This window comes from Malaya genurostris, chromosome 2 (assembly GCF_030247185.1).
Source record: "Malaya genurostris strain Urasoe2022 chromosome 2, Malgen_1.1, whole genome shotgun sequence".
NCBI lineage: Eukaryota > Metazoa > Arthropoda > Insecta > Diptera > Culicidae > Malaya > Malaya genurostris.
The window spans coordinates 336,939,727-336,962,745 of NC_080571.1; the positions used below are offsets into that span (position 1 = coordinate 336,939,727).

Consider the following 23,019-nt stretch of genomic DNA (forward strand, 5'->3'; position numbering starts at 1 on the left):
GTGGAAGGATTTATATAATCTAACTACCAATAGAATCGAAAATTTTCAACTTGAACGTGTATTGCAACTACATTGAAGTTTTTCAATAATACACTTTTGAAAAACCTGTTTGATTTAACCCATGACAGCACCAGCCAATCAGAACGCGAGATGTCTGCATCTATACAAGAGCATCCATATAAAAGTTGAGTGGTTCATTTTTCCTACCATTTGCTGAGCAACTGTTCCCAAAACAATATGCACGAGAGCAACATCGAAGACCTGTCGTCTCACTGTTTCCCGTTCTGCGAACAGAAAAAGGAATTTTGGCAAAGGGGCTGTCCGTACACCGCTGCCAGTAGCAGGTATAAAATGAAATGTCATGTGAGAAATAGCGTCATTTAAGTTGAAGCAGCTACTCTGAACGTACGAGATACCGTCAGCAGGATGGCACCGAAAACCGGTAGAAAGGCAACCAAAAAGTCCATTCAAAGCACTTTTCAATGCTAAAGATCATCCTAAAGAACTAGTTGAATTTTGTAGCTTTTCCACCATTTTCTGAACAACTGTTGTCGAAACAAGACACACGAGAACCATCTCAGATCTAAATGCAGATCTTGTTGATTGTGACAATTCAAGGCAGTTTTTAGTGCCACAAATAATCATTAAGAGTTAATTAAACATTCAATATTTCCTACCAAAAGATTCATCAAGATGGAAGTTAAAATAATTTGCACCGTCACTAACACATTCAATTACGAACGGCAATGCGAAAGCGAAAGTGAAAACTCTGTTAGCAAAAAGGGGAAAGCTTGCACAATTTATACAATCAATCATCTAACTGATATTCGGAAAAGTGATGGGAGCGTGTCAGTTTTTTTCCACGACATCCAGTTATGTCTCTGACATTACCCACCCGCCTTTTTTTCCTTTGGTTCTTTTACACTTATCAAATTGAATTTTTTTCTGTTATTTTAATTTCAATTTTTCTCTTGAAGCTGTTTGAATTACTTTTTTTGCTTTACTGTTTCTACTCCAACCCCTGTTGCGAAATTTTTTCTTGATTTACTCATTTCACTCTGCAAATGGGTACTAGCCATAATCTAAACCATTCTTGGTTTACTATTTAATCCATTCGCTTTATAATTTAGTTATAACTTTAGATTTACTTTTCATTTTAACGATACTCTCTCTTCATTTATTTTGATGTACAGTTTTGCTTTAGACTTTTCACTCAAATCTTTACTCTACGCATTTAGTTTTACTCTTTGATTTATTCAAAAATATTTTACCTCATTATTGCTTCTTTTTGTTTCCCATTTTATTTTTTTACTTTCTAATTTTTGTCATATCAGTTCATTCTGGTTCTATTTTAGATTCGTTCTATACTTTCTATAGGCATTGTTATTACATTTCTTTGTGGAATTTGATGTTCTGTTTCAGCCGATTCATAGCGTACAGAACCATTGCACGGCTGGAGCTATGATCCTACTGACACTAAGGATAGTTCCAGCTCGGGGCTCGAACATACGACAACTGGCTTCTAAGATCAGTATCAGATCAGTATGTATTGAATTGCTAACCCATACATGCTATAGTATACTCTTTTGTCGTGAATACAACTTACTTAACTATGGGGCGCCTTTTCAAAATTTACCCTGTACAAGAATGGGCAGAACTTTATCGCGAATATTCCTTGGTGTACTCAACCCAAAAACATAATTTTTTCCACAAACTATCGGAAATATGATCAGGAATTTGTCAATAAATTTTCAACAGTGTGAGATAACCATAAATAACTGAAAAACAAAGTTTTCTAAAACTTTTGGAAATAATGAGGAAAATTCATCACGCTTGCTTGCTTTTTTCGCACCCGGACGACGGTTTTGAGATAGTCAGGCACATGTCAGATCTGATTATCTACTAGAAGAGCATAAAAGGTAAACTTTGATAGAAAATCGTTCATTTCTTCTATTGCTACAGACGAAACTGAATGTCAAGGTGAGATTTTTCCACCAACATCAGTAAGAACAAAGCAAGTATAAAGCGTGAAACACTCAAGTCGTCCTCTCATTTGGACTTCGGTCATCAGGAGGAGCAGTCGGCAATGAAAGCAGACCTTCTGAGTGGTTTAAAGCCCCAAGCGCTCAGGTCACAGAGCCAGTTTTCCTTCATAGAATGTCGATCGCGTCATCCTGCTGCTGGTCGTTTGCATTGGAGCAAAATACAACGAAAAATGGATAATGGGGAACATTAGACAAAATCAGCCCTTCTTATGGCTCCAAATTTTATCTAAAGAACTATAAAGATTGCTTCTTTGCATATCGGAATTTAAATCCATCAGTGTAGTGCAAATATAGGATAATATGGTTTGCTTTGCGCAATTTTTGCAGTGCAAAATTCGCAATAGTGTTTAAAATTATAGAGAATTACACAATTTAACCTTTTTGAATTTCAGAAATTAATCCCGTACGGCATTTTGATAATGTTTTTCACTGAAATATTCAAATTCGAAATGAAATAATCGACATCAAAATTCTGTATGCTGCTATTTAGAAGAATAGTTTTATATCCAAAGAAAGATGCGAAATTTTACTTCACTCTTCTGCATACGGCACAATTTTCATCTAGTTGTAGTTTGTAGTAATTTTCTGCTGATTTGCTTTATAGAATTCATAGCACCGACTCAGAAGCCATTCATGAAAGGTTCTTTCCAGAACAACCATTATTTTATTATAAAGAACTATACTGATTATTTCGTAATATTTAGTTGTATGTCAGAATGTTTAATTTATCTAATCTGTATTTTAGTGTCTCGTTCAAAATTCTAGTAGTGAAAAAGGGGGGAAAGCTTGCACAATTCCCGCAATCGATCAACTAATTGATATTAGAAGTATAAAGAAAAAGTGTAGAATTTATTCGTATTCACGACATCCAGTTATGTCTCTGACATTACATACCCGTACTTTTTTTGTCATACTGATTGCATGATTTGCCTTTCATTTTCCACCTACGTTTTATGTTTAACTCTACACTTTTCTATTGATGTTTCACATTTTAGTCCCTCTACATTTTTCATTTTTATGTACATATTTTTTACTTTCTTCGCTTGTTCTTAATGTGTTCTGTCTCCTCGGTTTTTATACTCGTAGAAATTTGCCTGGGATCACTCACCACTTTTCACTAGATTTCATATCAACCACTTATCCATTTAGACTAACCTTCTCTCGGTCCTGTTCTACTTGTAATAAACTTGTCAATCGAGGTAGTATTCCAGCTCAGGAAATGGCAAAAAGAATAATGTACTAGTTTATTCCACTTGCTTGAAACTTTTACTTGATTCTTTTAACTACTTTGTTTTCACTAGTTTCAAGCTCCTAATGGTTAGATTCTATCTTACAGTATCTTATTATTTTTTTAGATTCAAGCTTCTAAGTTTTATCATCCAGCTTCTATCTTTTATTGTCTTTTATTATCATATCTTCTAGCTTCGAGATTCTAGCTTCTCATAGATTTCAGATTCAGCTAACATTCAGATTATTCTAGCTTATTGCAGCTATTAGTCGCTAGATTCTTCTAACTTCTAGTTTCCTCTGACTTCAAGCTTCTTGTAGCTTCTAGATTCATCTAGCTCCTAGCTCCTATAGTATTTTTTCTTTGTTCTAATTTGTAGCTTCTAGTTTCTATCTTATAGTTTATAGTTTCTAACTTCTTGATATTAGCCCCTAGCAACGAACTTCTTATAGCTTATATCTTAATCTACCATGTAACTTTTCTTATCTTCTACCTTCTAGATTCTAGCTATGAATTTATTTTAGCAAATATCTGCTAGTTTTCAGCTGAAAACTTCCTCTTTTTAGCTTCTATATTCTACCTTCTAGCTTCTAGATTCCAGCTTCACATAGCTTTCAAATTCTGCTAGCGTTCAGATTCCTGTAGTTAATTGCAGCTACTAGATTCGATATTCTTCTAGACTCTTGTTTCTTCTGACTTCTTGTAGCTTCTAGTTTCATCTAGCTCCTATCTACTATATTCTGGTATCTAAGGAGTGTATCGAAAAGTAGTTAGCAACATTGATAAAAAAGCGAAAAAAAACATATTTTGATATCAGTTTTCGACATATTGTAGGAAAATTACATTTTTATGCCTTTCACTGATTATATTGAAGAAAATCCTAGTTTCTGTGCAACGCTCGCACTTTGGACTTGACATTCTTCATTAAATTCTGCACAGTTACTTTTGTGACTTTCCTGCTGGCAGCTGTCCAGTTTTTTTTTTGAACTCCTGCATTATTTTTTGACAACCACTGTAGAACGGAGTTGGCGTAGTGGGTTGAAGGCAATTCCGGCCAAAAGAGAGGAGGAGCCTTATGCTTTCTGTACAGTGGCAGCATTCTCTTCTTCAAACATTCTTCCTCGTACACTTTGGCGTTAATTGTACCCTTCGTGAAGAAAATCTACGACCGCAAACCACAGGTACAAATTGCTTGCCAGACCAACACCTTCTGCCCAAACTTTTCCATCGCCACCGTGGTGTCAGCGTCGTCCAGGTCCTGGTACACCGATTTCGTATAATATTGCGGTCCGGGCACCGCTCGAGAGTCTTCCTTGGCGTAGGTTTCGTCGTCGATCAGGATGCATCCGTCTTTATTCTGTAGAATCCGGTTATACAGTTTTCGCGCTCTTGTTTTGGCCTGAACTTGCTGTACCAAGGACTTTTTCGGCACCTTCTGTTTCTTGTGCGTACGTTTCTTGGGAGTTCCGAACTTTCATCCGTTGAATCATCCCGATGCTGGTGTTGAACTGCTCGGCCAAATCCCGCGTCGACGCCGATGGTTTTTTTCCTGATGTACGCAACCACTTTTAAGTCCCGGCCGGGCTGGCTGGGACCCGTTTTCCTACCGGATCGGGGCAAATCCTTCATGGACAGGGTCTTACCAAACTTCTCGATAATATTTTTGACACTGGTGTGGTGCACTTTCACTCGTTTTGCAATTTCGTTGTACGTGACACCACTTTCTGAGCACCAAGTGTGCAGAATTTTCTTTCGCGTTACCGGATCAATTCGACTCATCATTGAAACGATAAACCGTACCGAAACCAATCGATTGCGCAGTTGTTATTGACATGTAAACAAACATGTCACCGCAAAACACGCTGCAAAAAATTATGCCGTTTCAGAGTAATAACTTTTTGAATGTTGCTAACTAGTTATCGATACACTCCTTAGTGTCTTTATTCTAGTTTGTAGCTTCTAGCTTCTAGTTTCTAGGCTTTAGCTACTAGCTCCTAGCAACGAACTTCTTCCAGCTGCTGTTTGCTAGTTTACCGATAAAACCTTATACTTGCTTATGTTTTCTACCTTCCAACTTCTCAATTCTCCTAGCTTCTATATTATTCTACCATGTATTTTCTCCTAGCATCTACCCTCTAATTTGTCAAATGACGGACAATTTTATTTGTAATGACTTAATGTTAGATGAGCTTGAATTTTACTGGTTTCGACTGTAACTTGCGTTCTGCTAGCAGGTGCGAATGTATGAATTTAAATGCACCTTTTACCAACCAAGCAAATGCATGTTTCTGTGGCTCAGTCGATTAACAGATGTACTTGCGATCCAATGATTCTCGGTTCAAGTCGCGGCGGTTGCTATTAGTAATTTTTTTTTATTTCAATGAATTTCATGTCATGGAGTCTTAGACACAATATTAAATGTTCTTCGACGTAAATTTGCGTGAACTGCGACGCTTCATTTATGTGCATCTAATAAGATGTACAATCACAGAGTTTTTTTTAAGTGTGTAGCATCCAGATTCTTGTAGCTAATTGCAGCTAATAGCTTCTAGTTTCTGCTAGCTTCTAGCTTCTAAATCGGCCTCAAAACTACTCCAATCAGTTATCGTTATCGGTAGACGACCAAACAAACCGATTCCGGTTATTCTTTCAAGAATAGGAGAAAATTATTTTGAAGACTACCACAATATCACATATGATAGAAATATTGATATGCGAAAGGAAGCATTATTCCACTAGGTGGATTAAAACAGGTTACTTTCCGGAGTTGATGTTGTACTTGTACTGTATGTACTTTCCGGAATTGACAAGTTGTTAACTGATTCTTGTTAGTAACCAGCAATTTACATGGATACCTCTGGCTCGGATCAAATGCAACGAAAGACGGAGTTGCCTTATACCCTCGTTATTCCAAATACCAATACAAATCCGATAATTTTCACAATTTTGTGATGACTGAAATATATTAGCATATTAGCATAACACAAATAAGGTTTCAATATGGCATTATTGAGATAAATTACGATGAAATTAGGGCAATCATTTGCAATTTAAAAAAAAAAACATGAACGCCGCTAAGAATTTTCATTTCCATAAATTATTACTCATATTTGGGCTGGTAAAGCTTGCTTCATTTAGAATTGGAACAAACTTTTGCTCATATTGTGGCACTCCTGGTGGAAGGATTTGGAAGTTCTTGGCGCCCACGTCTCGGGAATTTTGTCAGCTTCACGTATGATTTTTGACATTCCTCAAATCGACTGTACTTTGTAAACAATCAACATGGAAGCCGAAGAAGGGAAAAAATTGTTCACAGTAATTTGGGAAATCCATTGTAGTCTGCATCTAGGCTAGCTAAACAGCTGAAATTGCCCAGAAATACCGTATGGCGCGTTATCAAACGGTATAAGGAAACATTGACGACGATTCGGAAGCCTCAAGCCAATCGTCGGAGTGGAACTGTCGACCGGAAACTGCGTGGTAAGATTTTGAAGACGATTGAGAGGAATCCTAATCTGTCGGACCGTGATTTGGCCAGAAAATTCGGTGCTGCCCATAGTACCGTGAGGAGAACTCGACTCCGGGAAGGAATCAAGTCGTATCGAGCTAGCAAACAGCCAAATCGGACCATAAAACAGAATAGTGTGGTCAAAATTCGTGCTCGGAAACTATATGACCAGGTGCTGACCAAGTTCGACGGGTGTCTTCTGATGGACGATGAAACCTATGTCAAGGCTGACTTCGGGCAAATCCCAGGTCAAAAATATTACTTGGCAACGGCTCGGGGGGATGTTCCAGCCAAATTGAAATTTGTATTTGCCGACAAATTTGCAAGAAAATTTATGATTTGGCAGGGCATTTGCAGCTGTGACAAAAAAACGAAAGTTTTCCTTACAAATAAGACAATGACATCGGACCTATACGAAAAAGAGTGTCTCCAAAAACGAATTTTGCCGTTTCATTCGATCCCACGACCATCCCGTAATATTTTGGCCAGATTTGGCAAGCTGTCATTACAGCAAAGTCGTTCAAGAATGGTATGCAGAGAAAGGGGTCCAGTTTGTTCCGAAAAACCTTAACCCACCCAACAACTTCCCCTAGTTCCGGCCTATTGAAAAATACTGGGCAATCATGAAAAGGAGACTTAAGGCAAAGGGAAAGGTTGTCAAAGACATCAATCAGATCACGACCTGGTGAAATAAGATAGCTAAAACGATGGACGAAGAAGGTGTGCGCCGCCTAATGAGCCGTGTCACAGGAAAAATTCAAAAATTCCTTTGAAACCGTGACGAATAATTTTATCCGTATTTTTTCTTAAAAGTATGAAGAAAACACTACATTTGTATAAAAAAAAATCTTGAATTCAATAATGAACAACTGAAATACAGGCAATTGTCATTGTTCCAATTCTATCTGAAGCAATCTTTAATATAATTCCCTGTTTTGCATTAGATTCTTCGACGTTTTGCTGGGTTTCAAAACCTAGTTTTCCTGGTCATTTGTCACTCTGAATCCTATACTATAAGTGAAGCATATTGTTCGAAATCGAAGAGAATGATATTTTACGACCCAAGCATTACAGATTTCAACGTACATTTGCACCGAAATTGCATGACAAAATCCTACAGAATAACTTTCACTGACAAAGCGAAAACGTTCAATTCCACAGCCTGAAATGGCTGAATAATCGAATAGTGTTAGGCAGCAAAGAGCAACTCGTCTCCATGACTAACACAACAGCTTAGATTCAGTCGTTTTCCCAAGGGTACCCATATTATTGGTTGAACTAGAGAAATTTGTTTCGTATCGCGACTTGCAATGCACTAAATTGGAAAATTGGACGTGCAGTCGAATTTCGTTGAAATGTTTCTGGTAAAAAAATGAACTTCACATCGATAGGTTGAAAGAAACAGCTTTGCTGTCTTTTGGTTATAGTTAATGTCTAGCAAAAATCACTGAAAATTCCAAGTATCAATAATGATAATAATCATATACGTTAAAATCAAGAAACTTCAGTAAGTCAAGTAGAGCTCAACTATAAAAGGTGCCTGTTGATAACCGTGAGGAATGTTTTGCTACTGTAATCTGATGATACGTTTGCAAAACGATATGTACAATAAACGTAAAAGGGGAAATTGTGTTGCAGCAGCTGTAAAGCGAAAATCAAGTAGCTGTAATAATAAATTTTCAGTTATTTCATATTTAGTTCACACTGCGCTTACTTATATATTCAACCGATTCTAAGAGTTGGTTAATCAATGACACACCAAACAGGCAAAATAATAACCGGGCAATGCCTGGTAACTTCAACAAAATCCATTCACGTCAAGAATCAACAATTTAGGTTTCGGTAATTACACCCCCTCTGGCTTAATATGAACTGAAATCATTGTATTCTCCGAAGCTAAACAATAGACGTTCGTCATAAAGCACAAACTGTCCCGTACGCCAAACACCAATCAAATGCAAATACAACCCCACCTTTCCAATAACAAAATGTTTGTTTGTTTGTTTGTTTGTTTGTTTTGCATTGAATACAATTACACCTTTGCTGCGCGGGTTGACCCGTTCCCGTCCTGGAACCGATGGCGTGCGGAGCGTCGAATTGAGTCATAATATGTTGGTTTAGTGTTGCCTGAAGCTCGACATAGCAGCATAAGCAACAGGAGCAGCAGCAATAATAGCACAAACGGCCGTCAAAACCAACGCACAGCATCGTCGCATCGGCAGCATGACTTGGTTCCATTCTTCATTGCGCCCCCGGAAAAAAAAAAATGAAAACCCGGACAAGCCCAAGGGACCGGCCGTCCCGTCGTCCGAAGGAAGCCCCAGACGATTCACGCCAATCTTAAGCGAGTTCAGCTGAACCAACCAAGTCACAACATCCGAATCTTCTTCATTGTGCTTCGCGCTGCATGACGGAGCCGTCAAACGAGTCAGTCTCTCAGTGCATCTCCCTGCGTGGGTGCCCCGACTGTAAGCCAACAACTCCACATATATGATATGCTTTAATGAGGCTTCACCGAGAATCCGTTACCGGTTTCGGATTCGCCCAAAAAAAAAAAGAAAAAAGAAACTGAAACTGCACGACTAGTAGACGCGCGTTGGAGGAGCCGCGGTCGTTGAACCAACCAGCACCGTCGATCATTATGGATCTAGCAGTACTTTTAGGTGTCACTTGCGAGAATGATTCAATACTCGACCGTGCTTATCTCTTCCCCCCTTCGGTAGCGATCGGTTTTTATCGTTAGACGTTTTATTACAGTTTTATTTCCCGCCGAAGGCAGATGAGAGCGCAGGAAGGCAGGGTTGTACTTTTATGGCTTCCTTATGATTAATTGCTTGTACAGTTTGGTATACGATCGCCGAGGGGTTGTTACATTCTATGGACTACCGGTGAACGTGATTATCTCTTCGTTGATGAGACAATTGGAAAGTGTTTTCTTGCGGGACATCCGAATACATGGCACGGGAGGAAATGCTTGGCTAATAAAACAAAAAAGTGTGAAGGTGTTTAAAGTGGTGAAAGAAGCGTGTCAACTCTGTCAATTCTGTCAACTCTGTCAATTCTGTCAATTCTGTCAATTCTGTCAATTCTGTCAAATCAGTCAATTCAGTCAATTCTGTCAAATCTGTCAATTGTTTTTACCCAAGTTCCAACTTATTGACACTAATAATAATTCCAGACATCGTCTCTGGAAAACATTAACTGCTGTCCAATCGAAGATGGCATTGCCAAAAATTTCAGCTGACTTCCGTTTGAGCTTCCAGCGCGTTTGCATTCGATGTTTTCATTGTTGGGTGACAATTTTGGATACCAAAACAATATATTCCGGATTATTTTTGCATTACGAAATAAACGGGTGATAAATTTTCAAACCCACAAAGCCACCCACTCAACTGTTTGTGGATTCAGATTTCTTGTTCGCAGTGCAACCGTCCCCAGCCAAAGAAAGTTGCAATTTATTGGCAGAGATCACGCTTGGCAGAAGACAAAATAAAACGAGAGATCATCAATCTTTTCTGTTCGGTCGGTAGCAAAGGAAGTTGCGTTTTTCGGGTTGAAAATTACATTACAGATTAACTACACTCGATACTGTCCCACAGATGTCCTCCCACTGTGTCTGTCGGGTCTGGATGCGAACCGCTGGGATCAGATTACCGCTAATGGCCAACCGAAGCCACGGTTCGTCGAAGCGTAAACAGTGCACAATGACAAGTGTGAAAACATTAGTCCCGCACGGTTGAGTTCCGCGAGCTTCGGGGCGTCCACCGGGTCGGGACCGTCCGATTCGGGGTCCGGGCGGTATTCGGTTTCAATTGCTTTCGAGAGCAGTGTTTTGATTTTATAACGAGCGAAAGAAACTCGAATTTCAAAGCAGTTGTTGGTGATTGTTTGGAGAAAACTGATAAATAACAGCACGAACAGAAAGGAACGAGGGTCGGGTCTCTTTGGCATAAGTGCACTTGCCCAGTAACGACTAGTAAAACGCTCTGTTTATTGACCGAGTAATGGTCATTGGTGTCAGTTTCGAGATAAGTTTTTGACACTAAGCTGAAATAAAAAAGAACAAATCAAAAACAATTCATTACCTTCTCACGTCGGGTGAATTCGGCAAGCTGCGACATTTCCGTCCTTTCTCACTCTTCGAGGAAGACGAAGAATTACCCATTTCTCAATGCAGTTTTCCTATGACACACATTCAACACATTCGGAAAATTTCATCACTGCGAAAAGCTTCCGTACAGATTTCCCCATAGTAAGCGAATTACCAACCGTAAAACTCATCACATTTTCGACACAGCCTTGCTCGTACCGCAGCAGATGTTGCACCGTTCTTTGAATAAAACTTTTCTTGTCACTTTTTCACCGTTGTTAGTACTATTATTTTCTTTTTCCTCCAGCGCACACACACGACAACGGACACAGCACGTATTTTCACGATTCAGCAACTTTCACTCACATTTGAATTATGATTCGCAACAGCCAAACCATCAAAGCAGGCACTGAGCAGAAGCTGACTGACAGAACGGAAGAAAAACAAACCGCCTGCTGAGTGGGATGCTTTGTTGCCAAGAGACGGGGCCTTATCCTCCTTGCTGTGCTGCCGGTAGTTTATCCTTGTTGATTTGCATCCTGTTTGCTATCATTGCACTACCTGCACGTGTTCGAGTTAGTTCCGTTTTTGTTTTTTTTTTATTTCTGATGAACATAAAAGATTATAATAGTTTGCTGTCGGGGAAAAGCTTTCCGGTTTCGTTTGCTGCTGTTGTGTTTTTGGTGGAGAAAGATTTACTCGTATGCCGTTGTTCTGTGGTTTTGCAGATTAGTTGCGAAATGTTTGACGATGAGTGTGATTAATGCAGCAAGGATGAAGCATTATTATCCCCATGCAATATTTTATGGTGAATGTGCTTTCTGCACAGCAAGTTGCCATCTTTGAATTAAAAATAGATGGAAAATGAAAGCGGTCCAAATTGTAGCAACATTTGGTTTCTTTTTACACTTTTCATTTATTGACATACAACGACAGGAATTCCAAAAATTCATATAAACTAAAATAGCATTTTCTTGAATTTCCGAGCTGGGTATTCTTAGCTAAACTAATCCATCGGACTAAAGCATCAGAATTTATTTAGATTTCAACAGTGCAATCTATTAAACTGAACATATATGAAACCGCGATTTTTGCCAACAACATGTCTATTTTGTGAAAGTGGTTACAGACAGAACTAATGAAAGTCATTTTCATTGACATAAAATAGACGAAACTGATAAGAAACAAATGTTACTCTAAGTTTCGCTTGCTAATTTTGAGAACGAGATCCATGTCCAGTCAACGACATAAACGCGTGTTCTTTCTTTCATCCTCCCTTTCAGTCGTTTTCGGTTTTCAATGAAAATCGCATACTGTGCAGTGTCGACACTCAACAGAAGCTTCGTGAACCGATTATGACAGAAAACAATTAAAAATATGTTTTACCTTTCGACGGTGTTTCTACGGTAGTTTTGGTTTCGAAAAATGTTCCGGGGTGTAATTATTTCGATTTATCATATCTATATTTATCATATAGAGACTCTTTATCGCCAAACTTCACAAATTTTCGTTATATCGGTGAAATGCATTCTTCTTATCGTAGGGGAACGAGTGCCATTGGCATTGCAAAAAACCCTTTTGTTGCAGTGAGACACGAAAATGCTCCGTCTCTTTCCGTTGGTTTTGGATGCGATCATTTACGAATCAGAAAATAGGTTCGGACAGTAAATGGCAAACGACCTTTGCCTTTACTTTCTGACATATCAGAGACTCGGATGACTCGTATCTTTAAGATGCCTAAGTTCGACTCCTCTGGTAGAAGGTAAAAGTTTAGATACGAGAAGCCTTCTGCTTACTTAAATGACCCTTGTCACGTCTCACTTTTCCGCACTTTATTCTTCACATCCTTGCTCTTCCTTGAGTACTATGGCTCTATGATTTCATATTCTTTCTCCTCTTATAATCTCTAGTTAGTTTGATATCGTTAAAATACCGAAAAAAATAGAAAACAAATGAATATAACTTTGAACTCAGGAAATCTCGGTATTCTAAAATCAGAATAATCCTGAGCACAGAAATTGGAAAGTTTGGAAGCATTTTTAACCCAGTGCTCAGAGGAACTCGGAATGAGGAATTCAGAAGAATTTATAACTTTGAATTTAAATGGTTTATGAGTTGAAAGGACTCAGAATTTGTAGGAAACTAGAACACAGGAGAACTCTCAGTTAATAGTTCAACATTTAGAACAATTCAGAAGAATTTAAAGCTCAGAGTTCGAAACAGTTCCGAACTCAAAGCTCAGGAGAAATCAAAACAATTCGAAGCTCCGAACTCAGAAAAATCCATTAGAATTAGGAAGGTGGAGTTTGGATTAATTCCGAACTCTGAATGCAGAAGTATTCAGAATAATTCCGAACTCACAAATCAGACGAGTTTTGAGCTTAAAATTCAGCAGGCGAATACAGAGCTCAGAATTCAGGTGATCAATTAGAATACTTCAAATTCAGAAGAATCCAGATCTTGGACTTAGACTTAGGAGAACAAAGATAGTTGTATTTTAAGGAATTCCGAGTTTGAATGTAAAAGAATTCGAAGCTCACAATTTAGAATAATTTGGAAATCAGCATTCAGAAATCTGGATTCAGGAATTCAGATGCATGCAGGGCTCAGAAGAATTGAGAGCTAAAAAATTCAGGAAGATTCTGAAAAACTAAAAACTACGAGGTCGAAAATAATCAGAACTCATTACTCAGATGAATTTTGAATGCATGATTCTATTGAATTTCGAACTCAGAAATAGGAAGAATTCATAAGAATTAAGAAGAAGAAGCTCTGAAAGCCGAAATATTCAGATGAATTTTGAGCTTAAAATTCAGTAGGAGAATACAGAGCCTACTATGCAGGAGAAGAATTTAGAGCTCAGAATTCTCGAGAATTCGAAAAATGTTCCAGCACACTTCAGAAGAATGCAGAAGAATAATGTAAAATCCCGAAGAATTACGAAGAAATCAAAAGAATGCAGAAGAACTCAATGAAAGGAAAAGATTTCAAATGAGATCAGAAAAATTCAAACGAACTCATAACAATTGAAACGTTGTCAGAGGAATGCAGAAGAATTCAAAACAATTAAGAATAATTTAGAAAATCCGAAATTCCAAAACTCTGAACTCTGAAACTCTGAATACAAGAAAATTGAAAATAATTTTGATTCAGAATTCAGGAAAGTTCGAAGCTGAGAATTCAAAATAATACGGGTTTGTGAATTCAGGAGAATTCCTTCAGAGCACCGAAGAAGGAAAAATAAGTTGTTTAACACTAGAGAGGAATCCAGAAAAACTAAAAAAATCAGTAGTTCAGAACAAGAATTCTGAAGAAATTGAGAAAACATCAATCAAAATCTAAAACACCCAATCAATTGAAGAAAAAACAAACAGAAGAATTCGAAAGAAATATACTCAGAAGAATTAATAACAATGAAGAACTTGCGTAGAACTCAGGGGGATCCAGGATCCAGAATTCAAAATCCAGATGAATTCTGAATTCCAAACCCATAGGAAAGAGCTCAGAACAATTGAGAAGTTAGAGTTTAGAAGAATAACCGGAATGAGAGCTCAGAATTACGAATATAAAATTGAGAAGAATTTTGAATTCGGTTGAATTGAGATCGTTGATTGTGAAAGAATGGATTCAGAAGAATTAAGATCTTAGAATTGGGAAACATTTCGAACTTTTGTATGAACAATGTTCCAGAACACTTAATAAAAATCCAATGAAATGTAGATTCAGGATATATGTGAAAAATTCAAACGAATTTAAGAGCAATTAAAGCGTATTCAGAGCAATGCAGTTGAATTAAAAACAATTAAGAAGAATTTGGGAAAACTCCGAAGAGTTTCGAGAATCTCAGAACGATTCTTAGCAACTTTGAAGGATTCAGAACTTAAAATTCAGAAGAATCCAGATGTTAGAAGAAGGAGAATTAGTTTCGTAGTATTTTACGGAATTACGAGCTCGGAGCGCGGAATGATTCTAAATTCAGAAGAGTTCGCAGCTAAAAATTTAGATGTTGCGTAGCACTAAAAATCAGATGATCAGAAAAAGAATTCAGACTCTGAAGCCATAAAATAAAAATCAATCAAAATCTAAACAACTTAAACAGTGGTAATCTGATGGAGCTAGGTCTAGGGAGTAAGACGCATGAGTAAGAGCTTCCCAGCTGTACGACTCTACCAAAACTGTGGTGGCTCTAGTGTGATTTGGTGGTCGCGGTCATCAAAGGAAATGACCTCGTCTTGGTCAGGCTTCATATTATAGGCATTTTTGGCATATATCACGGTTTAAATCGGCCAATTGTTGTTGATGGCATTTACCGTTAAACGTTTCACCTGATTCTAGAAGGTCATACCAAATGACTCCATCCAGTAAATAAAAACCAACACCTTTTATCCGAAGCGAATTAGCCTTGCAACCGATTTGGCTTTGGTGCCGCTGTTAGCAAATGATTTTTTTCGTTTGAGATTCTCGAAATAGACATACTTTTCATAACTTTTCAATTCAAAAATGACTTTCTTTTGTACCATTTCATTTCACATTTCACAAATCGCTTTTCGGTTTTCTTTCTACCTTTCAGTCAATCCATGCGGCACCCATCTTCCAACCATCAAAATCTTTCCCATGGCTTTCAAACGTAGAGAAATGGTTTGTTTGGTAGCGTTTAACCACTTTCTTCGCTCAACAACGCTTGCAATTCGACGTCTTTAAACTTTTTCGGTGGTTTGCCACGCTTTTAGTTTTTTTATGTTATGTGAAAATCACCACTTCTCAATTTTAGAAATCACTCTTTGCACTGTGTTTTACCATAAGCATGCTTACCGTAAGCTTCCACAGGCAGTGTATGTGTTTCGACAGCCATTTTCTTCAATTGTTAGAAGAAAAGTAATGATTGGTAGTAGATCGTAGTTTGTGAGCACAAAATTTGACATTTTCAGTTCAATAAAATATCGACTGTGGTGCAAAACTTGGATTGATCGGCATAGTTGTTTGATGTTTTAACCAATTCAACCTAGAGTCTGGAATTAGCTTTTTATGTAGCATTTGGACTTTGCAAAGCTATCAGTATACAAGATATCTCAGCTCCAGTAGTCATCTCATTAATTAGGGTGAGATCTGCTGTTTCTGTTCGATAGAGTCGCTGTCTCTCGGCAATCATATTTGTCTCGGTTTGTTCGTTTTACTCGGTTCAACTCAAGCTAGTTAATTAAATCCTACATTGGGATAGCAAAAATGTACTCGGTTAATACACCGAGCCAAGTTCTAAGATTGATTTATTCGATTCGGCACATTTACCCTGAACTGTTGCCTAATATCAAAAGAATTTCTACAATGACATGTAATATTGAATTTACGTAAAAGTAAGCAGGGTATAAATAAATGACATTAATAAGAATAATACCCAAAAGTTGAATAGCACGGACTCATTAAATGAAAAAAAAAAAAATTAAAAGGTTCCATCGAATCACTTTTTCTCATTCCGGCCTTGATACCCTCGGTTATTGTCCCCTCGAAGGAGCCCCTTTATGATATCAATTCCATACATCGTTTCAATCGACTTTATAAAGCTTCGTTCGTAAATTTAGATCCTTTTAGCTGCATTCTAATTCGGTATGGTAAACTCTAAGCAACCAAAGCCTTGTTGTGAAAAGCATTCCTTTTATTGGATATTTAGACAGTGCGTTTTACGAAATCGGCACTGTTTCTCCACCAGACACGCCTGACTTGAACCCACGCTAAAAAAATATATGTAATCCTTATACTCCTCCGCCCAGATCATGCATATTCCCATAAGTGATACGTTAAGTAGAGATTGTTCACAAGTTTAGCCTAGGCTTAGTATAAACTTGCAGTAGAGTTTTTGTAAAACATTTACGTTATCACTCTGTCTTTTTTTTGTGGGCCTAACGTTATCCTTATTTTTATATTTTTGTACCTTTTTACCCACTTCTCAACGAATCTCTTCGGTTTTCATCATAATTTCCTCTACCGGAGATTACGATAATTGCAGGTTTTTTTGCATAAGTGCTCAGAAATACAGATTTACTCAGCTTACACGGAAATCATAATGATGAAGGACTGCTATTGAAAGAACACTGAAATAAATAATCAAGTACGTCGTAGCCGACTAATTGAGAGAATCAAATTAAATTGAAATATTTGTAAATCCACTATCAAAACCTGAGTCTTCTTGTGGAACATACTGTGAATAATAATTAAGAGCTTTGTAGCGACATCTGGACATCTTTATGTGGTATGTGTTATCATTTTTTTTATCTCATTTTACTTTTCTATGTGATGCAAAATTAACTTCCAAATTTCTCTAGTTTAATAAATCTGAACTGCTGAGCCCTGAACAGTAGAAGATACAACGAAAAAAGACAGAAATTTTTATGGAACAAAGCGGAAAATCATTCATCAAAAACGATTTCAAATTTTGTATGTTTCTATTTTTAATTTTATTTCGATTACTCGGATTTTATTTTCGAGAATATTTGCTAATTGGGTTCTCCCGATTTTCGATCGCTAGATGGGTCCCGAGAAACGCGATTTTCATTTCAATCGCGCTATGATCGCTCTGCTCTTTTACTATTTGAACCCTTATGTAAATTATGATTCCATCGAATATATGAAAATTTTATTGAATTCGATCGGAAAGATTTTGTATCAGACAAGTAGCGATCCGCTGTAGGTCACAATTTTTTTAAAGCTTGGATTTATATAATCTATTTCCATCATTTCATAACTTAAGCCTTTAGGCCTGAACCTACATCAACACCAGCCAATCACAGCATGCCATAATGATATCTTCCTATTGATTACTCTAACACGGCTCTGTTTCGGGAAGCTTCGTGTCATGCATAAAAAAAATATTCCACCGTTCTGCACAGTATTAACTTTCGCAAAAAACAAAATCTACAAAATATAATTTCTGTTACATTTTTTTGCTCAGTCAACACCTGCTTTCATGCAGAGCAAATGGGTGATATATTTGTTTTGTTGTTAGCTCGATGAATCGAAAGTCAATTGCATTGTTAGCAGTGTTCAGTTTCGAACCGACTTGCACTCGGTACGATTCAATAATCGAGATCCGTCGTGTCTGTTTTTTTGCGTCACATTGTCACTGATGTCTCGGTTTAAAATCAGAGCTTTGCTCCATCTGACTGCAAGCCGTTTCGACCGCATTTCGCTAAAACAGAATGAGGGTCAATTCTTATAACTTTATCAACCAAATGAATTCCTTAAAAAAAACTTTGAATTCATTTTAATACTCTGGAAGGATAGTTAAGGAAATTCTAAAAGTTTATTTTTACGTCCAGAAGGAAACAGTTGAGCTTGCAGTTGCAGTTAAACTTCAAAATTTTGGAACGATTTAAAACTTGTTAGCAAATTTCAGAATGTTGAAGGATTCAAAAGTTTGTAGAATAGCTCAACAGAATTCTGCCTAATTAGAAAAATCATTTCAACTTTAATGTAACAGGCAGTTGAAATGATAGAAAAAATTAAACTAAACTAAACTAGTTAAAAACTAAGCAAAATCGTTAAATTTCGGTGATCGTACATTATGAACTTTAAAGATTCTAAAATACTCGAGGAAAGGCTAGCAGCTCTTGCTTTTCTCATATAGAAAGGACATGCAATCACTATGAAAACCGACTTTTGAACCGAAATCCAGAGGGCCGAGTGTCATATGAAGGGTGATTTTTTGCTGGTATCTTTTTGGCAACACTGTTTTTGACAGATCACACGTTAATCGTGCCCTGTGTCATTGTCAAACTTGTTCAGTTAGGTCTATAATTTGATAATGAATCGTTATTTGGTCTATAATTTAATCAGGAATGGACGCTGGCAAAGTTAGAGGTAGATGCACTTTTCCATCGAACACGAAGCTCATTTCTGGTTGAAAGGATACGTCAACAAGTAAAATTGTCATATTGTGAAGACCACCCAGAAGCATTGCAAGAGCTACCAATGCATCCCATAAAAGTCACTGTTTGGTGGAGATTATGGACCGATGGCATTATTCGTGAAAATCGGCCGATATGTTCGAGAGAGTGTGCCCAAATTTGACCTTGCGCATGGACCATCTAAAGCGGAGCCGCGGCCAACATTTGCCTGAAATCATTTTCAAAAGTGAAATTATATTGATCGTTCTATCGATTCTAATAAAGTTTTCATCAATTTTCTCAATTTTTTTGTATTGTTTTTTTGATAATCAAATCCAATACCTCTTAAAAATCATCCTTTACCATTCGAAATAGTAAATATAGATCGCAAAATGTCTGTGTGTGAATCTACAAAAAACATACGCTCTATTTTCTCGGAGTTTTACAAACATAGATTTATATGAAAGGTCTTAGTTTTCTATACAATGCTATTGAATTTCATTCAGATTCGACCGTCGGTTCCGGAACTACAAGGTGATACGTGCAAAATTTGGCAAAAATTTGCACTCCAATTTCCTCAGATATGACTGAAGCGATTTCAGTCAACTTAGATTCAAATGAAAGAATTGAGCGCTATTCAATTTCATGTTGATTCGACTTCCGCTTCCGGATTTAGATAGTGTTGAGTGAAAAAAAAAATCTATTTCATTTGCATTTTTAAACAGATAACGATGTACAAATGAATGAAATGTTTTCAGCTAGACATATAATTCCTATAATATGCATATTTTGCTAGTTCCGGAAGGAACGGAAATAGTGGTCAAAAACTTTATAAATAGAACTCACTTCATTTTCTCAGTGACACCTGAGCCGACATTCGCGAACTTAGGGTCAAATGATCGGTCTTACATTTTAATAAATTATCATTGCATTTTATCCGGATCCGACTTCCGGTCCCGGAATTACAGGGCAAAGCGTGTTTGAAATTTCTAACCATGCAAAAAAATCGGAAACTTCTTCTAAATTTTGACTCAAACTGTTTCGAATTGTAGTTTTTGTTAGTTGCTGGCCAAATGAACTTCAAAGCTGCTATCAGTGCCGTAGTGAGGGTGAGGCGACTGCCTCGGACACCAACATCCAGGGGCGCCAAAACATGATGGAATTGTTAAACAAATGTTGTACAATTAGATTGAGAAAACATTAATTTCTTGCCGTTTTTTCCGGAAAACTATTTAAATTAGGTTAAGTTTCAGGTTAATATTATACTCCTACCAAAACCCGATGAGATGCCGCCCTAAACATTATCATTGATATACGAGTATACTTCACCATAAGTGTTATTGTTTAGTAGTATTAGTATCTACGAACATGGTCATAAAATATTTCGTCAAAATTCGAAATTTTTATACTATTTTTAGTTACATGAATATGTATACACCTTTTCATTGTAATGATTCCTGAAACTCAAGTTCTTTTTCGAATTACACGAAACTTTGCAACTGGATAAGCAACTATTTTTGTCATAGAATAAAGATAAAATTGTTTTAAAATGTTAAATTTTACTAAACATTTTACATAAATTTTCCAAAAAAATCGATATTAAAGTACCTTTTTCACACGATTCTTGTTTCTGTTAAATGTTAAAATGTTTCATATATTATTGGTTTTCATAATCAACAAAGAAAAATTTGGTGCTCAAATAGGGATTTTGAAATATTTGATTTTTTGTGTACGTGCGCTGTATGCAAATTGCACCGCGTGAGCGAATCGGCATGGTACGGCAGGGTTTGGTAGGGTGCGATGTCGTCGATGCGACTGAAGCGAGTAGCGACAAGTTTGGACAAGTAGGTATAGTAACGTACATCAGATAATTTATTAATTACATACTATTTTATAAATTTTGACAAAAGATTCATTTTTTTTGTGATTTGGACGCGAGAATAGTCATGGAAAAAACAAAAGTTTGTGTTACAAGTTCAGTGCATTTACTGCACTTCATGAGAAAGATTATGAGATTATGGCCGAATGGAATTCTTTCGCAGCCTCACATGGGAAAAAAGTTTGCTTTGGAATAGGTTGGACCATGAAAAAACACGCGTATAAAGTTAGTTTGCAGCAAATCAATACCAATTGAATTTCAATTCAATTCAGCAAAGGATTCATTCAAAAATATAAACTTTGATTTTGCATGATAAACGAACAAGACACTTAGGATAGACAACAGCAACATCGATTTAAAAACTTAATGACGATGAAAACTACACGCGAATGTAAGATTTTTTCCGACAACGAGGAATTTTTTGTCAATGTTCCGTTTAAACCACCAGAAAAGATAATATAATCTAGGGTCGAACTTGTAAAATAATATGTGATTAATACGATTTATTAATTTTTAGTTTGACGTAAAGCCGACATGACTAAGTTCAGTTTTTGCAATGACTGAGCGGAAATATATATTGGAGAAGCCAAGTGAAAGAAAAACTAACAGAAAAGATGAATTTTTGGAAAAAGATACGCTCAGAGACAGGACTCGAACCTGCATTCTTATGCATTCCGTGCATACGCGCTACCATTTCGCCACTCTGAATCTTGTTTTAGTCACTCTAAAACGCCAGTCAGACACAATATGGACATGATGGACAGAGAAGATGTTTGGATATAAGGTATCGGTCGGGTGACGGCCAGGATGTAGACCATGTTCGATGTACGCGCTAGTCCAAACGTCAGAGATGTTGGCTACGATAGCACGGATTAGAGCGCCTTATTGTTGCCACCGCGTTGGTTTAAACTGAGCCTCTTCACACTATCGAAATTAGTATTAAATCGACTTGCATTCTGTGCGGTTCGTTTGTGCCGTGGATTCTATACTCATCAGTTTTCGGGGATTTTTTTGCGCCGTTCGCCTTGCATCAATGATTTTTGTCGGAGTTCTGCTGATTTTTCCAATCCAAGATGCTGAACGACCTCGATTATCGAAAGCTGGACGGAATTTATCAGGGGTGACAATATGCATCAAAGTATAATCGACTTGTCCGTATAAAGCAAGGCCGTCTTGGCATTACATTCCTTTTGTGGATTTTGGCCTTTCTGTTTTAACAGACTTCGCAGGCGATTCTTAGCGTTCAGAATCATTGCATGACATGAATGAGTCTTAGAATTGTCTGAAATGTCGAGATCTAGTATCATTTCCGAACAAATATTTTTGAAAAAATATCGACTTTGGGAATTTTGAAATTTCCGGGATCGTAAATTTATTTTTGATGTCAAATATCGAAAAATTTTCTTAAACGTCGAGATAACACCAGATCTCGAGATTTTATGCAATTCTAATACTTTAGGAATCAGAAAAAATTGGTTTTCTGAGATCCAGAGTCGATTTATTCTTCCGAAAAAAAAAAATTGTTTGAGATGACAACAGATTTCTAAGTTAAAGGCATGACATTTGCTATAAAAAATATTTCAATTTCGGAAATCAGAAGTTTCATTATCGATTTTTCTGAATTATTTTCGAGAAGATACTAGATCTCGATGTTTCGTGCAATTCTATTACATTTGGCATTCTAGAGTTTGAAATTTTAGATCTCGATTTAAGAAAAAAAAAAGTTTTTGAAAGTTTAGACTCTAAAATTTTAAATTCTAAGACGATTGGCGTCGAAAAAAACATTTTTCGTTCCAGAAATCTCAAAATTTTCAGAACCGATTTAAAAGAAATGAACTTTTGAAATTATAGATCTCGAAATTTCTGAAAATTCTAAGACATTTGGCATCGACAATTTCTTTTCGATTTCAGAAATATCACGGGCCGCTTCCTATGGTTTCATGATAGCTATTATCAATTCCTCTTTTTTTTTCATGTAATATAATAGTTTTCAGGTTATTTTGAAGCCTTCATAAAACCTTCTGCATGGTCTAACATCGAAGCAAGAGCAACTCACTATATATAAAATAACTACACGGAGAAAAATCTATGGTACTATCAACCATATTGAAGGTTACTTCAATCGAATTCCTACATTGAAATTTGCACAACCATGTTTTTGATTTACTTTGACTGACTATGAACTTTGAAATAAACTGGAGTACAAGGTTGTTTTTAGCTCCGATCTTAAGGTACTTTCAACAAATATTCGTTTGAAACAACTATAATTATGGTTGTTCCAGTTTGACAGCTGAAAACTCTTAGGTAAATTCAACCATACTTTACAACTTATTTAAAACAAAGTTTGGATTACACATACTGAGATTTTTTTTTTTTTAAATGAACAACAAAA

General features: G+C 36.9%; 1 protein-coding gene across 5 annotated transcripts in view; it reads right to left on the reverse strand.

Annotated features, from left to right (window-relative positions):
• Positions 1–23,019, reverse strand: part of LOC131431705 (protein sickie-like) — a 477,836-nt gene that overhangs the window by 249,662 nt on the left and 205,155 nt on the right. The window lies entirely within an intron of this gene.